The sequence below is a fragment of the Python bivittatus genome, unplaced genomic scaffold (assembly GCF_059951505.1).
Source record: "Python bivittatus isolate LINGU-HERP-01145 unplaced genomic scaffold, Pbiv_v1 ctg000020_np1212, whole genome shotgun sequence".
Lineage (NCBI taxonomy): Eukaryota > Metazoa > Chordata > Lepidosauria > Squamata > Pythonidae > Python > Python bivittatus.
The window spans coordinates 10,652,894-10,673,178 of record NW_028277030.1 but is presented as its reverse complement, the minus strand read 5'-3'; the positions used below and the strand labels follow the sequence as shown (position 1 = coordinate 10,673,178).

At 37.7% G+C, this 20,285-nt stretch overlaps 1 protein-coding gene across 1 annotated transcript in view; it reads left to right on the top strand.

Annotated features, from left to right (window-relative positions):
* The window catches only part of PCSK2 (proprotein convertase subtilisin/kexin type 2), a 114,912-nt gene that overhangs the window by 27,954 nt on the left and 66,673 nt on the right, over positions 1–20,285 (top strand). The gene's annotated exons all lie outside the window — the stretch shown is intronic.

Sequence of the window (20,285 nt, the reverse complement as noted above, 5' to 3'; positions counted from 1 at the left end):
TCTCATTGATAGAACATAATTTCATTTCTTGCATTCTGGAATGAGAGGTGACAAGTCTTGACCTTCTTCTGTGTAACATCTTTTCAGGTATTTGAAGAGTGCTGTTAAATCTCCTTAAGCCTCTCTTAAAGCTAAACATACCCAGTTCCTTCAATCTTTCTTCATAGCCCCCCTAATTTTATGAGAGCTCAGATATCACTCCTAGTCAGTTGATAGGAAGGTCTCTTCTGTGGTTTTGATGCAACGGTTAAAGATCTCCTTCTGGTGGACACCTCTTCAGTCACTCCTTGAGGAGCAATTTGCTCCCAGGAACACTGAGAGTTATATTTGGCTCACCTCTTTTGGATGTACAGAGTCCTCCCTTGGTTTCAAAAAAAGAAGCTGAGCACCTGCCAAATATAGAAAATGTTGTCATCAGAGATTGCTAGCTTAGTAGGCCAGTGGGCAAAGTCCCCATGTAAAGAATAAAAACTAGGACCCCTTGTATTTCTGCAGCCAGTGGAGAGGGACTGCTGCTGTTCTCCCAGAGCACAATACATTTTCTGGATGGCAAAGACTGCTCTTGTTTACTTATTTTTTCCAACTGTTTATATCCTTTGAGACACTTTGTGTAAGATGGGCGGCTACATAAATACAATAAATAAATAAATATCCTAAAATAGCTCCCCAAGGATGGGGGGAAAAATATTTTTAAAGAGGTATGTATATTCAATATGCATTTTACAATTACTCTATAATAGTTTTTTAGCTCAAATCCTAAAATAGTCAAAAATTCAGACTAACTTGCCCTAAGATAAATAATTGTTATAATTATAAGAAGAGGACAATGGTATGATCTTAACTCCTCACAATACTTTCAAAATTGTCTTTGCTTGCACTAATATGAAGCTCAATATTGACTGTAATCTTTCTTTTAGCATTGGATGCAGTGAGAGACTGGCTTTCTGTTTAGCACTGCCATTAAGCTGATGAATGAAGCAAGAGAGAAATGAACCACAAGAGATGTGTACCTAAGCTGAATTTACCATTTTGTAGTCCTGACCTAAATGTATTGGCCCAATCTATTTGATTCCCAGTTCTTTCTCTTCTTCATGAAGTTAAACCCAGCATGTTGTATTTATAAGCAATTTAAACCTGAAATCTTTACCGAGTGAAGTATTGCCCAAGATGATTGTGGCCATTGGATGGTTTCAGTCTCAAAGCAGTCTAAATAACTGATAAGTAGTTTGTGGGTGGGTCAAGTAACATATGGAAGAACAACTGGATTTCTCCCTCCTCTGCGAAAGGGTTAGAATGTATTTTTTCCCTCCTACTATAGTCAGTATTAATGCTCTGGTCAATTTCACTGTACCTGAAATTAAGGTTTCGTTACAGATGAACCTCTCCAATATTCCCAATATTTAAAATATCATCCTATCCATACTCACAATCATCTTCTGCACACTATTTCTGCTGCAACAATTCAATTTTGTATTCAGGTTTGCTTACACCAAACTCTCTGGTGTGATGTAGTGGTTAAAGTGTTTGCTGGGACTAGGGGGGATTTGGGTTCAGCTCCACCATTAGTGACCAAAACTTACTGTGTGGCTTTGGGTCAATCTCTCTCAGCCCAATCCATCTCACAAGGTTGTTGCTGTAGGAATAAAACGAAGAGAGATCTCCATGTAAGTCTTGCTGAACATCTGGAGGAAAGGCAATATATAAATCTGATAAACAAACAAAAACAAATAAATAGCTGAGGTGGCTATCCAAATCTATTGGACAACTTCCATAATCACAATTAGCACATTTAGACCAGATAAAATTTTGGAGGTCTATCTTATTTATTGGTAGGGCACAATCTATTTCCCAGTGATGGCACTCGGTCAATGAAGACATTTATTCCAGGTACAGAGCAATCCCTGTTTGGGCATCTGGTTAGGTAACTTACCCTCAAAGTGCTGAAACAGGCTAAGGAAGCAGCCACCATACTCAATACTTGGCGACAGTAAGTATCTGAAAACAACTTTAGAGCAATGTAATTATCTTGGATCCCTTTCATGCGGGGCTTCCTTTGTCACCAATGAAACTTGGTAAGGACGCAGAGCTTTTCGGTCCACCTGAAAATGGATACTGAGGGTTACCACTTAAAACATGAATGAGGGATGAATCTGCTGTTGTTTTTTCTCTACAGAAGTAGACGCTACTTTAGCTAGGCTGTTACTCAGACTAGCTGAGGGGAAAGTAATCTGAGGACTAAAAGCAGTGAATGAGGAGAGAGATTGTTACATCTAAGCTAGTATTTCTTTAGTACTTTATTCCACATCTCACCTTCCAGAGCTAAGCTGTGTAAAAAAGCTTCTTGTTTTTCATTTGCATTTATATTGCACAATGGGAAATGTAAATATCTTGTCCATTTAAAACTGAGGATCTTTGAAGAGGTAAAGGAAAACCCACTAATTTTGCCCAAACCCATATTGTTGTCTCCCCTCAGTTACCTTTTTAAAAAAATGTATTGAACCTAACACTGCAGGCAACAAACAATTGCTTTTTCCCCAGGTTTGAGGAAATTGATCCAGTGCTGAATCTGTAAGCAACGACATTATTGAACAAATCTTTTTAATCTCAGGCCAGGAATTTACTGCTAGGAATATACCTTCTGGGGTCACTCTTTCTCATCTAGTTGAACTTGATTTTTTTTTTTTTATCATATGAATTCTCTATTGTCTCTGTGACATGAAAGCACTGAACTGAAACAAAAAGAAAGAGAGGAAACATTTCTCTGCATTCTAAGAACATTCTTCATATTTTCTGTGTGCACAATCAGGGTATTTGGCTGTAAACAATAAAGAAATCTGAGGAGGATCAATTGAAAACTAGTGCAAAAGAATACATTAAAAAAAAACAGAACTGGTGAATTTCAAGAATCTATTATCACAAGCTATCTTTCCTCAAATACTATTATTTGAATATTAATTAGCAGGTTAAGTACCATACCAAAATCAACGTCTGATTCTGGAAAAAATTGGAAAAACAAATAGCCTCCAAGTTTATTCCCAGGTTTTGTTAGGAAATGACAGGATGTATAGAAATCCAAAAGCCAGATGGGAAAATGAAATAGGATCAACACTGAAAAGCCTGTAGATAAATTGCAGTGCCAACTGGAAAGCCCTTTTGGACTTTTTGCATGAAACAGGAAAAAAAAATGAAATTATGATATATGAGTTTGATGATTAGAAAAAATATTAGTTGACAGAAAACATGAAAGTTATGTTGTAACCCTAGAGCAAGAGTTCAATTTAAATTTATACCTATAATTGTTGTAAAAGAAAATTGAACGTCATTTCTTTATACTGTATTTTCTTTCTCTTCTTTCTGCACTTTTGGATTTATTCTCTCTTTCATTTTCTATCTTCTTTCTTTTATCTTAAATATTAGTTCTTGTTAGTTTTTATCTTTCTGGTTTAAAAGTTTAATAAAGTTATTAGAAAAAAAAAAGATGTGCCACAACCCAGCATGTACCTGAGTTGGAGGCATGTGGACAACATGGTTTACCAGGTAGTTTCTATATTCAACATCCTAGTTTGTACAGAATAGGATAATCAGATTTGGGGTACAACTGGGCTTGGATTGTGCTCATGGCATATGACATACTGGCCAAAATGTACCAAAACAGACTGGTACTGTCCTTATTGTTAACAAGAAATACTGCATGTTACTGCATGTTAGTAGTCTACTCAATACTTTCTCAATTTTATTAAAAAGAATTATGTGGAAGCCTCCCTTGACTTCAGTAGCAGAGATCAATAGAATCAGACCCATCTTGTGATGACAATGGCATATGGAATATTGCAACTTGGAATGTAAGAGAAGAAAATGGTAAAGTACTTCCATTTATGAATCAAATAAATGAAAGAACGATAGGTTGTGCATCTGTGGAATTAAGAGAAAAAGGTAGGATATAATAGATCTGAATAAGGATCATCTGATCTTGTGGAGCGGAGTGATGAATACATACAGGGAAGTGAAAATGTAAGATTAACTACAAATGAAAGAGATACAGTGCATGTTGGAAAGTATCAATTTAAGTTGTTGTGAGTACATATGAAAGTAGAGATGAATAGGTTCATGATACTGTATGTCACATTCCAATGAATGGTGATAATGGAAATTTTTGGAAAACTGGATGAGTTGGGGGAAAACTGTGCAATAGTCTGAATGAAGTTGATCCAGGGAAAGATGCATTCTGTGAGGTGATATGAAGGGTGGAAAGATATAAGAGGATACAAAAAAGTGATTAGGTCATTCAGAGATCAAAGAATGAATCAGAATGGTGATTGGTGACTGCTTAGAAAGAATCTGCTTGTTTGTTTGGAATATGTAATTTAAGCATAAATCCATTCATATGTACACATGGCAAATTCAAATGTATTATTGTGTTGATTGTTTGTAATGAAAAATTGAGAGAATAAAGGAAGGATGCAAGGATGATGAGAGGCTCTGAATTTAGGACATATAATTTTTTGGTAATCCCAAAAATGGAAAGTTGTCATAGAAGAAAAGGAAAAATGTGAAAGAAACTCGAATGAAAGTAAAATTATTGGAGGAGGAGAAGGCAGAGTCCTTAAAATTAGTTTTATCTCCCAACAGAATGAATGGAAAATGGGCATAGAGAAACACAATGTGGACACTGCTTGGAACCGATTGAAAAGAATCACAATACAGAATGCCATAGTTGTATGGGGAAGTATGCTAATAGGAAGTATGAAAAAATATGCTTGGTGGAATGATGAACTGGAAGGAGCCGTGGATGGGGAAAATGCATATAAGAAAAGGATTGCCTCAAAACATGAGGATTGGAGGAAGATAGGTAATATTCACAGAATGTAGTCAAAGAAAGCAAAGAACTACGTATTAAGATTAAAAGAAGCATATAAAATGAGGAGTGATTCTGATGGAGTTAAAATATTGTTTTACAGCCTCTAGCACTGATGCAATGATGCGGGATGAAACTGACATTAGGAAACACTGAAAGGAGTATTTTAGAGACTTGTATGGTGGCACCATGCTATTGGTTGAAAACCTGCATGATTTTCAGCAAATGTTGGATAGCTTGTATAATGAAATAAAGAGGAGACCTCTGAAGCCAAGATACTTGTGTTTGACAGGTACAATTGACAAACATAAATGAAAAAAGTAAGTAGCTGAATCACTGTACTTTTGGTAGAGTGTTGACTAAAGATGGGAAAATGAATTGAGAATTTTTAAGACATGTAATCACTGGTAAAAAATAGCGGGCAGTATGTGGTCTGTTCTGAGAAATGAATGTGTGCTGAAAGATGTGGAGATGGGTGTGTATGAGAGCATGTTTCTGCCCACATTGTTATATGGAAGTAAGAGCTTTGTGTACCAGGAGAATAGGTAAGCTGAATGCAGTGGGAATGGGAAAAACAAGAAGAGATGGCTTACGCATGAATGGTTGCTGAATGAATGGGAACTGAAATGAGTGACCAGCAAGAAAGAAGTATGTTTGGTGGTTTGGTCCTATAAAGAGAAGGAACAGGGATTGAATTGCAAAATAAATAGATAAAGAATGAATGGGTTGGAATTCAGGGAGCGACCAAGAAGGCAGTGGCTGGATAGAGCTGAGAAGGTCCTCAAGAAGAAAGAGGTGATAAGTTTAAAGAACAGAAAAAAGTGGATGACTTTTTATATAAATGTGAAAGATAGGTAACAATGTTTGCAAGGACAGAAAGGTATGGAGAGTTATACTGAATGGTGTTGATGCAAACTAATTTTAGTTATGTTACCTATTCCTTCTCTTATCTCATGCCTTAAATTTCTTTGCCTTACAATTTCTTACACCTTTTCATGCATAGAATGAGTGGATCCCTTGCAGTAGCATAGCCACCATCACATAGTAGATACTTTCCGCTAGGCAATAAGAACAGGCCTTTTAAGCTAGCCTGGGTGAATTGGAAATGCATTTCACTGTAGCAATGGGTTTCCCATGTTTTCTGCTTGCTACATATAAGTAATTGTTGGCTTTGATAAGAAACATTTCAGAAAGGTATGCATATTGAAACACACCCATTGTGTGGGAGTTAATTATAGCAGACCCAGGAAAATCTCAGAAAAGGTTTCGGTTGATTTTCGATGAGGGATGTAATACTGCAACATCTATAGATATTTCAGACTGATGCTTAGAGGACAACATGTTATTATTCAGAGTATATTTCAAGAGGAAATATGGGCTATTAGAAGACAGTGAAGTGGAAGGAATTATGTACAGATGAAATAGGAAGGGATGAAAGTAGCATGAGAAATTGGAAATCATGGCTATGGTAAAAGGGATACATTCAGGATTTTTTAAAAAAAGCATTGCTGCATTCTCCATTTTAAGATTGATGTGCCTCAGTTCCCCTTAGCATGACTAAGAAAGAGGAAATACATCCCTCAAAAACAGAATACCAAATGGCAGTGAACTTGGGAATGCTAATTTACCTCTCTATAAGAGCAAGTTTAAAATAATGAGTATAATTTCAGTTCAGATAAAATGCATCTTATCAAGCATTATCTTTACTGCTGCACTGTCAGCCCATCACAAGGAAAATGGTCATTTTGCGAAGTAGACCGCATCACCAGCCCTAGAGACTGGCGATGATGTCTATTTCAGTTTTGCTCATTTTCTGGACTATGTTTCATTTCAGACCATTTCCGCATCAATTTTCAAATTTAGTAAAAATGCACAACCACAAGTAATCAGATACATATGGGGGGGGGGAGTGCTCAGAACTAGCCTGTTTTCATTGAATAGTCAGTGGGCAAAAAGTTATGTTGGCCTTTCATGATTATATTTTATTATGAGAGGAAGAGCATATCATCATCATCATTATCAAATATTAATTTGAAATTGAATTTCAGAAAATAATAGTGAAAATTTAATAGGGCAAAATACATAAAATAGTCATGAAACTTGACAATATCACTGTTGTATTGAGCTTGTTCTACTCTAATTCCCAATAACCTCCCCAAAAATTCTGCTCTGGAGCAGTTTTGGGAGATGTATGAGGAGTGCAGCCTTGGGTAGAACAAAGGCCAGTTGGTTGTATGAATAAAGATCTGCACGTATAACATAAAAAAATGGAAGAACTAATGAACACAAATGTTTGAGGGGTGGGGGGAGAGAGAAGGTAAGAAAAAGGGGGTAAGGAGATAAAGACTATGCTTACATATTTTTTATTTACATTAGGTCATATGCAAAATTTCTTTACATTCAGATTAGTATAAATTTCAGCACAGTAGTGAGTGTGTGTGTGTATGTGTGTTCGCACACACACACTTCAAGCAAGTACAAATCCTGAATTAAAGAAAAATAAAGTAATAAAAAAAGGGAAAAAGAAATATAGAAAAAGAAATAGAAAAGGCAAAAGAGGAAAGGAAAGGAAAGGAAAGGAAAGGAAAGGAAAGGAAAGGAAAGGAAAGGAAAGGAAAGGAAAGGAAAGGAAAGGAAAGGAAAGGAAAGGAAAGGAAAGGAAAGGAAAGGAAGTTTATAAAAAAGTAGCTTCCAATTTTCTTGACAGTAGTTAAAGATACATTTATATTTTATCCTCTTTCTCTAAGGTTACATCATAATTTCCTTCTTTCCATAAGCTACCCTTTCTAATCTTCAAACCCATAAATCCCAAATTCATTTTCTCTTTTTTCAGCAAAAAGTCCATAAGAGTTTTCCAGTCACTAATAGATGTAGTTACTGATCTTTCTCTAATCAAACAAATTAATTTTGCCATCTCTGCTAGTTCTGTCATCTTCACCAACCATTCCTCCATTGTGGGTATTTCAGAGTCCTTCCATTTTTGTGCATATAATAGTCTCACAGCAGTAATCATATATAAAAATAATCTTCCATGGCTCTTTTCTAACTGACTGTCCATTAATCCCAGCAAGAAAAGTTCTGGTTTCGGTTGAATGTTGATGCTTAAAATTCTTTGTATCATTATATGTATTTGAACCCAAAAATGTCTGGCTTTACAAGTCCACCAGGCATGATAAAGTGACCCTTCATATTGTCCATATTTCCAACATAAATTTGAAGTGCCTTTATACATTCTAGACAATTTTTCTGAAGTCATATACCAACGGTACATCATTTTATAAAAATCAAAGTATGTAAAGTGTGCCAAAATCTTTCTTTCAAATTAATGCCATCCTCTTTGTCTATTTATAACTTTCTTAGACAAAATCTTGATTAAGTTCTTTGCTGCTGTTCTGAAGTTTTTAAAAGTATTATTTTCCTCTTTATTTTACTTTCTGTAATTTGGAAGGAAGGCTGACTCACTGAGAAGTTTTCTTTGTCCCGCTGTTTTCAAAGACCTCTTTTCAACTGTAAATTGATTATATCCCAAAGTGATTAAGAAAGTGAGGATTGGTCATGCTTAATGTCCTTTAAAAGGCTGCGTGGCTAGTGCTAGCGAGCTGTTTCTTCTGTGACCCCAACCCAAGAAGACTGCAAGACTTCCATCCCTCAGTCTCCTCCCAAGGAGCAGCTGTCTGGGGCACAGGTGGGTGATCTCTCATTCTCTCTTTTATCCGGAAAGACTTTTGACAGTCAGAAATCACCACTGGTTGGTGTTCACTCCACTGTGCCATCTCCGCTACTTTGGAGACATCTAGTATGCCATAGATCCTCACCCAGAACCTGAAATTTCTAATTTCTTAATAATATCAAAGGGGGATCTCTGAGAGTGCATTAGGAAGACATAGGGCTGAGCCCCACTTCTCATTTGCCCCATCTAAGGGGAAGGGCCACTTACTGTTTCAGGAGGATAGGAATAGATAACATTGTGGTTAGCCTGCCAGGAAGGTGACCTCCACCCAGATTTTGTGGCTCCACATCAAAAGTAGCATTCCCCCCCCCCCGCCCCTTTGCAGACACAACACAAGGAGGATCATGTGGTGCACTTCATTTGTTTTTCATTTGGAACAAGTGGCAGCCCCCACCCCACCCCATCCCACCAGGCTCTGCTCTTTGTGTTCAATGGCTGTTTCAGTCTGGAGGCTGCTAGGCTGCCTGCCGTGTGTCTGCTTTTCAAGACAGGCCAGATCAGGAAACAGAAAACCACAAAAAGTACTAGACCTCTAATATAGGTTATAATAACAGATTCTTGAAGCTCTTCCAGTATTGATAGGAGGGGAAAAGAAACAGGACAATCCACCCATTGAGGGCCACATTAAATGCCATCTAAGACAGAAGACTGGCCATCACTTTGGTCAAGGAGAGACAGGGGTTGAAATTCAGAAAGGCATTTCTTACACTGGCTTCATTTCCAATTGGTTTGTACATAAGAAGCAAGCAGCTGAAGGCTGCAGTGCCAAAAAAAAATAAAAAATAAAAAATCCTTAGTCTTTTCAGTCATCCAGAAGTCTCCAGCATAACCACTTCTTCTGAATTTTAAAAGATTGAGTAAGTGCGCACTATCAATCACTTTAGTTGAATGGGGTGAAAACTCCTCTCAAAATCTTTGCTCGTATTGACTCCATATATCTGTACTCAACCCAGTGAGAGGCTTGTGGAAATATCGATTATTTCCCAGAGTTTTGTTTTCTTTCTTTTTGAAAAGGTTTCTTTAATTTACCAAGTGACTATAAATATTTATAGAAGTCACAAAGGGAATTGTAGCTGAGTCAATGTGTGACACTTTGTTTATGCATGAACTGGTAATATTTTCAGCTCTCTAAATCTATCTAATTAACATGGCTGATAGAGGCAGGCTAAAAAATCATTTGAGAGCAGGGAAAATGCATTTCTTTGTAAAGTACAGTCACCTGACTGCTGCTCATTTTGAAAACTCATGCTATAGTATATGTATATAAGGAAAAAAAAAAAAAGACTAAGGTCCATGTCCAGTTGTGAAATTTCAACCTTTCCTGGCACTCTGTGTTTCAGGTGTGGGGGAAGAAATCTCAGTTTGAAGATTGGGTTGGATAATTAGACAAATAATGCTTTATAAACAGATGCTTTATAAAGGGATGAGTTAAAGGAGGTGGAGAGAGAGGATGAAATGGAAGACTTAGATTAAATCTTTAATTAAATATATATTAGTAACTATACATGCCAGGTCAGATCCAATTAAATTTTTGTGTATTTCAGAAAAGATGCCAGAGATGCATTGAAAGAGATCAGGAAATGAATGTATTCGTCATATGGGGGAGTACATTTTACAATTTTAATCTTATGGTTAAAACAGTGCACACATTAAAAACAACAATAAAAGCACATCTTTCTTGCTTATATATTACTTTTCTTTTTCCAAGGGAGTTTTGATTTGTTTTAATTTGGAAATCACAGAAATCACTTCATTACTTTTTCCATTCCAGCTGGCCATTTTAAGTTTTATAGCTGTCTTGAATTTATTTTCCTCTTCATCTCTCTTTCTTCTTGTTTGGATCTTTCAAAATGTAAAGTTCTAGGTAGGAACCTTCTTGTTTGGAGGGGCAAATATGCTTTTTAAAAAGTGCATAATTGTTATTTAGTACCTCACAGACATTGCCATATCTCCACATGAGAATTCTGGGTCCATTCAAAGCCAGCTTCAGACTTTTGTGGTCCCATGATATTGGCAGTGTCCAAGAGCTGATCTGATCTGAATTGCAACTAAAGCAGTTTTCTGTTTGCTATGTTAAAGTTCTGGTTTTATTATTTTATTTTATTTTGAGAAATCACTGGACAAATACACCCAGCATGAAATAAATACATGAATGTGGAAGAAGGACAGTGTTTGAATGCCATATTTTGGGCCCTGGTTGGTCAGAGGGAGCACTAATCAGCTTACTGGGTCCTCGGTATTTCAAGGGTTGGGTGGAAGTCATGTAAAACCCTGTACAAAGGGGCATGACATAATCTTACCCCCTTATCTCTCTGCTCTGAGAGCTTAAGGGAAGATGGGCGGTATATTCCATTCAGATAGACAACTTGTGATATAAATCTGAATTTTGAATGAGGTATCTAGGTAAAGAAGACCATTTTTATAATCCTTGAAAACTTCATCCTTGGTTAAGTGAATGTAGTCAGCCTCACGCTGATGCAGTACATTGAAAATTCTGTTTACCATAACAGCTCATGAATTCTGTTAACTGGGTTCTATTAAAATGCAAAAATGACTTCCTTAGCTTTCCATTGGAATGCACAGCATGGTTTCAGTTTACAATATTACGACCCTTTGCCTTTAGTCCTTTGGGAATAGTCATGTACTCAATTGATGAATTTGTTAATTTGTTCTGCCCAGCTGTCTTGCTGGTTTATTAGCATCCTGTTATTTTATGCACTATGCTTAAGTGGAAGTATATTAAAACTCAATACCCAAGGGTCATTTTTCTTGATGATGTTTTCCAATCACAAGGCCATCTTTGGAAATATGTGGACTTTTTTCTCTAATGAAGAACCAATAAGAAACTTGCCAGTAATTTAGTCATGCAAAGATAGAAGTTCTAAATATGGGTGGGGTGATGGCATTGTTAATGGACTAGATTACAGGAATATAAACACAGAATTTCATTACTTATATAAGAGAAAGGAGTTTTCGTTTTATTATGTTTCAGGTACGACTCTAAATATATAAAGGATGGATCTGGAAAGCATATTCTGTATATTCTGAAACTTTCCCAAGAATATTGGTGGCTGTTGTTTTCAATACCTGGAGAATCATAGGTTCCTCAAATCTGTATTGAGCTAAATATATCATATCATTGTGAGGATAAAGGATTATAAAATTCTTTCGAATAATCATTGTAATAGGGTATTTTTCTTTTTTCTTTTCTTTTTGAAAAAAATACTGTTATAATTGAGGAAATAAATGGAGTTAACAATCCCACTAGATCTTCACTAAATAATGTTGTAATATAAAATAAATTGGCACAAAGCAAGACATCAAACTAGAATTTCATGTGCTGAAATCAGCAGCAAAACAACAACACAAAATAAAAACGAAGATGGATCATTGATGACAACAGTTATTAGCATTTTTATCAAATTGCTTGAAATTGATATATCTTTTTCACTACAAAGTAGGACAAAAGGTATTACGCTTCCCCACTATCAGAGTAAAAGTAGTACATTGGAATGGATTCATTTGGTGAAGCACTTATGATGACTTATTACAAAATTATTTTTGATTCTTTACAGAATTATTCAAATGATTACTTTTTCTGCTGCCTTATACAGTAGGTTCATCATCCAGGTTAGTGGATATAAGACAGAAGCCTTAGCGTGTCTGTCTGTGTGTTAAAGCATTAAATTTCTACATTATTTTGTAGAAAATACTATAATACATTTCTTTGCCATTGGATCTAATTAGAAATACAGTTTTGGATGAGGGTAAATAACAGTTTTATACAAACATGGGGAAGATGTTCATCCAGGGGAAAATTCAGGCCAAAGGATTAAACCTCCCTCCTTCAGCACCATTGGTTTAATCTGGTACAATTCTCACCCAGTGCTTGTAAGATGATAAGCAGACACCCTCATTTTATTCAAAGAAGAAAAGGGAAACAACACTGAAAAATAATATTCAAAAATGATGTGACAAGGAAGGTTTCTACTGTGACTAAGTAAACAATGATCTTTGATAGTAGTAGTTATTATATTGTAGTTCCTTCTGTTTATAAAAAATATTGCTTCCCCCTCCCCCCCATTTACATGATGTTATGCTTAAGACTGTAAAAATTGATACACATTTTCCTTGAGTTGACTATTAATTTATCTATAAATATTCCAAACTGCGTTCACATGGTTACATCGTCTTAAGGCAGGCTCTTGTCACATAATTCCATTCATTCCTCCCATGCGTGAAGTCTCAGTCTGAGTCTGCTAACAAGATCTATCAATTCTGAAGAGACATGCAGTGAATACAGGATGCAGGTAAGGAAAATGTGTAAGAACAAAACACGCATGCATATATTTTGTACCTGTGTATATCTAGCCCTCTTGCAAAAGACTGTTTAAGGAGGATTCTTCATCATCTGGAATATTTTGCTTCAGTTGTTTAATAGCAGAAGCTGAGTTAAACATTGTGGATTGGGTAAACTCATATCTTTTCTTTGCAGATCTGATCATCCTGCTAAATTCCATTATGCTTTCAGGATGTCTACTTTATTGCCATCACTGGTTTGATATCCTTGGAATAGTGTTACATAGCTTAGCTTCTTTCAGATGAGAAAACATTGGCCTCAGTGCCTTGGGTGTCTGCTGGGTGTGGCAATGACCACCCACGTGTCATGACATCATCATGCAAATATCGCATCTTATGTGCTTGCATAAGACACCATGACATTATTGCAAAATGGTGTCATTTGTCCAATGATATTATGGTGCACATGTTTTGACATCATTGTGGCTTGTTAAGAAACTTCGTTGGACAGAGTTCCCTACAGGACCCAGTGAAGCACCAAAACAGATTCCAATCAGCTCATATCCCCACTGCTAATATCCCCAAAGAAAGTCCATGAAGCCCAGGATGTTTCAGCAAATCCACCTTTCTTGCTTCCTTCTGATTTTCTCTGTGTTCCCCTAGCTATTAATGTTTTCACCTTTTAATGGATATCACAGTCTGAAAAGAATGGGGAGAAAAGATTTGTGGATATAAGGGAACATTCTCCTGTCATTAGTTCTCCCTGATAAAAACATTAATAACTTCAACCGTTTTGAGTGACACAAGCCCTCCGGGGTAAGGGGGGCTCAGAGAACCTCTTGCAGGAGCATGTGGAGGAATTTGTTCAGCATCTGTTGGGCAAAATCACTCAGATTTGTTAGACGCTGGCTTCGCGGAAGGTCTGGAAGCGATGCCTGGGGAGGAGTCTTGCCCTGTTATCTGGGAGTGGTTTGAACCTGTTGGACCTGAGGAAGTGGACAGGATCCTTAGGGCTCATCCATCAGCTCTTTAGATCCATGCCCCTCCTGGCATGGTTAAAGCATCCCAGGGGGTGTCGTGGGAGTGGGTTTTAGTGATGGTTAATGCTTCCTTGAGTGACCAGGGTGTTCCTTCACCTCTTAAGAAGCCTTTGATTCACCCCTCCTCAAGAAGCCATTGCTGGATCCCATTATACTAGATAATTTTCATCCAGTATCTAACCTCCCCTTTTTGGGAAAGGTGATTGAGAAGGTGGTTGTGCAGCAGCTTCAGAGGAGCTTGGATGAAGCGGATTATCTGGATCCCTTTCAGTCGGGATTCAGGACTGGGTATGGGACTGAAACAGCATTGGTTGTGCTTTTGGATGATCTTTGGTGAGGGTGGAATGGAGGCTGTGCATTCAGCCTTGCCCTACTTGACCTCTTGGTGGGTTTCAATAACCATCAACCATGGTATCCTTCTGGTTTGGCTCAGAGGATTGGGGTGGGTGGCATAGTGTTTTGCTGGTTCACCTCCTTTCTCCAGGGCCAGTTGGTGGTAGTTGGGGAAGAGCGATCCCACCCTCAGCCCCTACTATGTGGGATGCCACAGGGTTTGGTACTCTCTCCTCTCCTATTCAATATCTGCATGAGATCACTGGGTGAGCTCATCCATCGCCATGGGGTGAGATATCATCAGTACGCTGATAATACCCAATTATACATCTCTGCCCCTGGTGAATTAAGCGATGCTGCAAACGTCTTATCCCGGTGTCTGGAGGCTGTGAGGGTCTGGATGGGGAACAACAGGCTTCAGCTAAGCCCTGACAAGACTGAGTGGCTTTGCATTTTGGGGCCTTCCAGTTCTAGGACTATGCTGTCTTTGGTGTTAGTTGGGGTGGCACTGCCCCAAACAGACCCAGTGTGCAATATGGGGGTCCTCTTGCTCAAAGAGCAGGTGGCAGTCATGGGTAGGAGGGCCTTTGCACAGCTTGCATCCATTCCTGGATCGGGGGGTTCTGCTCACTCATGACCTATTCACGTCCTGTTTGGACTTCAGTAATACGCTCTACATAGGACTGCCCTTGAAGAGTATAACTCTGTTCTGAGAGCTGCATTGGTTGACAATTTGCTTCTGGATCCAATTCAAGGTGCTGGTTTTGACTTTTAAAGTCCTTCATGGCATGAGGCTGGGTTATCTGTGGGATGCCTCTCCCTGACTACATCTGCTCGTCCCATCAGGTCTGGCAGAGAAAGCATGCTGCGGGTCCCACCTGTCAGGGAATTACATTGGGTGGGTCCCAGGAGGTTGGCCTTCTCTGCTGTGGTGCCTGCCCTGTGGAATCTTTTACCCCCAGAAGGGAGGTTAGCTCCATCCTTCTTAACATTCCGCAAGTCCCTCAAGACCTGGCTGTGTGATCAGGCCTGGGGGTCCCAGGAGACCCAGGAGATTTTGTGATGGCTTCCTTACTGTGATTAACATCATCCTCTCCTGTTTTGTGTGTTTTTAATAGTTTTTATAGTTTTAATTATTGCTTTATATGTACTTACTGGTTCTTTTTAATTGAGTGTTATATGCCACCCAGTCACTCTCTTATGAGATGGGTGGCTATACAAATACGATCAATCAATCAATCAATCAATCAATCAATCAATCAACTTGTTTTCGGCTATTAAAAAAGCTCTCAGCCTAACAAAAGATCTTCTTTCAGCATTATGACGATATTTATTTTAAAGCCAAATGTAAGGTGAATTTCCCAAGGCTGGAGGCATATACAATGGGTGGCCAGACCTTCTCACTTACATAGTGGCTATATCCCCATCACTTATTAAATGGACCGAAGTGAAAATGATCAGGGATCCATCTGTGCAGTTGGAAAAATGATTCAGGTGTTTAGTATGAGGGCTACTAAGGGAAACTGATAGCAAGGCACTGTCACTGGAATATTAACTCCTGGGCAACATGTTTAATTGTTCCAGAAACTGCCATTGCTGGTAGAATGCAGATATTGATTACTGCATTTCAAACCAAATAAGCAACTACAAAAACAATCCTATAAATATTTTCAGTGGAATTATCTCTTTTCACTTGGGAAAAAAATGTTCACTTTGTTCACACTTACATTTTTGAAAAAATAGAACCAAACCATGGTTGTTTAATGTGTCACATGTTACATGTTTAGCTGTTGATTTGCCATTTTGATATCTTAAGTTCTGTGTTAGATTGTAGAGGTGTAGAGCCCTCTGTAGGTCTCGCTCTGACACAGAGTTCCTGTGAGGGATACTTTTGACTGTTATATCCCTAGATGACTTTTCACAATAATTCATACATTGCAGGAAAGAAACAAGAGATCTCAAAAAACAAAGCAATAAGTGATGAGAACCTTTCGGTGTCTTCATATTTTAAGACATGTTTTTCTATATTTTCTGACATATCTCTGTAATCTGATATGCTCAAACGCACACCATGAGATGTTTCTAAGAATATAGCCCTAGTTGGAAAGGATCATGGAGTATTGTTTGTTTTGTTTTAATTTATGAACAATTGTATCTTTTCAACATTTATTTACAATTGTATCTTTCCTTCTGGCTTATATTTGAATGAACAGCTGCAGTCAGAATTGAAAATGTGGAATGGAAGAACAACTTGAAATCTAATGATCAGCTGAAAACAGCAAGGCAATTAAAACTGATCAGTTGCTATCCTTGAAAGCTTGCCACAGTAGGAAAGTCTTAAAAGACTTTTCCATGATGAGGATGTTTTGAATACAGACTAATTCAGACTGCTAACAACTCTCATCTGAATAGGTGTCCCCTAGAACTTTCCATAGTATGTGTATATGTTTGTGTGTGAGAAAGCACACTCCCACGTTAACAGTATAAGCTTAGTTCAACTTCATGCCTGAAGATTGGTTCAAGTACTGTTTCCATTTGTCAGGCTGCAGGCATCATGGGAAGTTACATTTAACATATCTGGGGTAGTGATGGAGGGGGGAGATTCATTCAGTTCACATGTTAATAAAGACTATAAAGGATGAACTGGCATACCAATTACTTGCTGATATTTGCACTTCTTCAAATGTTGCGGTTCATTTGACAAGAGGAAAATACATAAATTAGGAGAAATACATTTGAGAAAGCATGCAGAAAACCTGTTACATTGGAGATGGTGGGAAATCATTTGCAAAAATGTATAAATTAGAGAAAGCATGCACAATACATACATACATACATACATACATACATACATACATACATACATACATAAATAACGTGTGTATTTGGAGAAGCATGCCAAAAACTGTATGCCAGTTTTCCTCTGGATATTGAAAATATTATCAAATGAATGAGGGAGATGGGACAGAACATTTTTAAAAAATAGGAAAAATGAGAAAGTGAGTGAAATTATACTAGATAGAGGTTTGGTTTGGTTTTTGGTGCCTTCAAGTCAGTCTTGACTCCTGGTGACTACCTGAAAAACTCCATGTACTTAGCAATACTTAGCAACACAAAGTCCTTGGCAATATTTTTGAAAGTAGTTTGCCATTCCCTTCCTAGGGCTGAGAGAGAATGACTGACCCAGAGTCACCCAGCTGGTTTTATGCCTAAGGCAAGACTAAAACTCAAAATATCCTAGTTTCTAGCCCAGTGTCTTTAAAGTCAAAGTCAAAGTAGTCAAAGTAATCTTTATTGTCATTGTACTTCTCGTACAACAAAATTAAATGCCACCCCAGTGCAGCTTTAAAAATATAAAAACCATAGAACACATAAAACACATAAAACACATAAAACACATAAAACACATAAAACACATAAAACACAACCTTCACATTCCATTCATCATTGCACAACCCCTGATGCTGCATTAATACTGCCCTATACGATAGAATTCAGTATAGTTACAGCTCTAAGATAGAAGCTATTCTTCAGCCTATTTGTCCTTGTTTTCATTATCCTGTACCATCTGCCAGATGGTAATAGTTCAAAAAAAGAATATCCCGGGTGGGATGGATCCTTAAGAATGTTTTGAGCCTTCTTAAGGCAGCGGGAACTATAAAATTCTTCCAAAGAGGGGAGAGGGCAACCAATGACCCCTGGGCTTTAACCGTTATACCAAACTGTCTCTCAGAAATCATATGAGATAGATTTGCCCATCCTATATTTTGGAGGTCCCCACACTGGAAAAAATCTGCTCTAGCTCAAATCAGCCCAAGCTTTCCTAACTGAATTGTGCTATGCCCTGTAAAATGCTGCCTCTTCATCTGTCTCAATACCTATAGTGTTACATTTCAGGATTGGCTAGCCAAGGATTTCAATTCATACTGCGGGAGACCAAGACATGAATGTTAGCCTCATCACATATTGCTCACCCTTTGTAAGATGCTACAGCTTGGTTTTAAAACCATTCACAATTGGCTCGTTGCCAGCAGTTGCATTTTCATTTCCTCTCTATCTTGCTCATCCGTATCATGAAATTTTCAGTGGTAACTCTTTAATCCTTTTCTGAATCCGTCTATCTCAGTAATGCTTTGTGGCATGATAGTATCTCATTGTTCAGTTATAAGCTTTAAAAAGTATTTATCTATGCTATTTGCTCTCACTGGCTATAGCTCTGCAGATTTCATAATTAGATAGCCCAATATATGAGAACACAAACAAAGGCTTGTGGTTAACTTTCTCTGAACATTCCACGCTTGCATTATCTGTGTCGCTGAATTTGGCTCCTGACCAAGTAAGTTCAAACAGCTGAATTGTTCCTGTTTGTACTTGAACATTTCAGCCAGGGCTACTGTTCTACAGAACTATTTTCTTACTGCTCCAAATTTTTCCCACTCCCTGATTGTATTTGAACAGGGGTGAACTGCGAGTAGCACCTCTAGCTTGAGCCTAGAAACAGCAAGTGGAAAGATGGGACACAAGTACCTGTGTAAGCAAGTGTGGATAAATACTTCTAGTGTATTTTGGTGCTAGAATTATGCTATTCATCGTTGTGCTGTCCCCCCCCCCCAAAGACTTCTTAACCACCCTTTTTTACAACATTTGGGTGACTGTGAAAGCATGCTATGCTGGGTAGAGCATTAGTCAAGACTGAGGAGAACGAGCTTAAAATACCTACTTAGCAGTGAAATGTATTTCCTTGATTTTGCATTAATCAATAGATTTCAGCTCATCTTCTCTCTCAGAGTTATTTTAATAACAAACTATATCTCTTCAAGATTTTTTTTGAGGAAACATTACACATGATCTAGCAGGAGATATGATAAGATCCTCTGAACTTATCTTCATAATTTTCATAATTGCTCAGAATGAGATCCTAAGTACTATAGTTAGAATCCAAACAAACCCCAAACACTAGTTACACAGACATACAGCCATAGCTCCTTGACTCCTCCACCCACCCACCGCAATTTTCCCTATTATATAGCAAGCTTTTTTAAAAGCGAAGAAGACTTTCCAACTCAGTTTATTGGAAGGAGCCAGCAGTCCTACTAGGTATAAGCAATTTACTGATCCTAAGCCCATTAGATATCATCCCATAGTTTTGAGTGGGACCTACTATCAACATACAGTACTACAGTTTTCAGAATTCTTGGATGTGTGGATTTATGTGTGAGGTAGTTAAACTGGTCTAACAAATAACACAAATCAACAGCGAAGCTATGCCCCATTCATTGGTTGATAAAATTGTCTCATTTTGGACAGAATAAATGCTATAATATTAATATATTTTGTATCCCAATATGAATCCTTTATTTTAATAGAATCCTATATTAAAAGTTCATTCATCAGGCATTTTTTGTCAGGCAAAGATGAACAGAGAAAGAACTAGACTGAGGATTCTAGTATTTTTTTTTTTAAATTACAGATTACATTCAGAACTGAGTGGCATTTTTCAATTTAGTGTATTCAGCTACTTAAAGAAAAATAGATGGCTATAAAGGGAAAATAGGTATAATTGGTAAGGAAAAACTGCAAATCATATCTGATTATTATTTCTTTCAGTCATCTTCAAAGGCAACCATGAGAATATATGCATGTGGTACAAAAGAACTTGATGTTCTTTTTCTGGGCTGCATAAACTATTTTGGCCGAGGGTCATGTTGTAACACTAGGCTTGCTTGTGATATAAAATCAGGCTGTCCATGACATAAAGCTGAGTAGGAAAAAGATGCAAAAGTTGGTGGGGCCAATAGAAATACTTAAATTCCAAATAATCCATCCCCCACCCTGAAAGGTTATTACATTTAATGAGTACAGCAGAAAGAAGCCATAAACCACCATAAGTTCTGCTGCTGAACTTTAGTAAAATAATGCAGGGAGTGTGGAGGGGAGCAGCTAGCAAAGGTTGTCTCAGCACCCAGATTTTGGCCTTCTCTTTGTGCCCTCCTGAGTTCAGATGGAGTGCTTGCATAGGACCATGCTA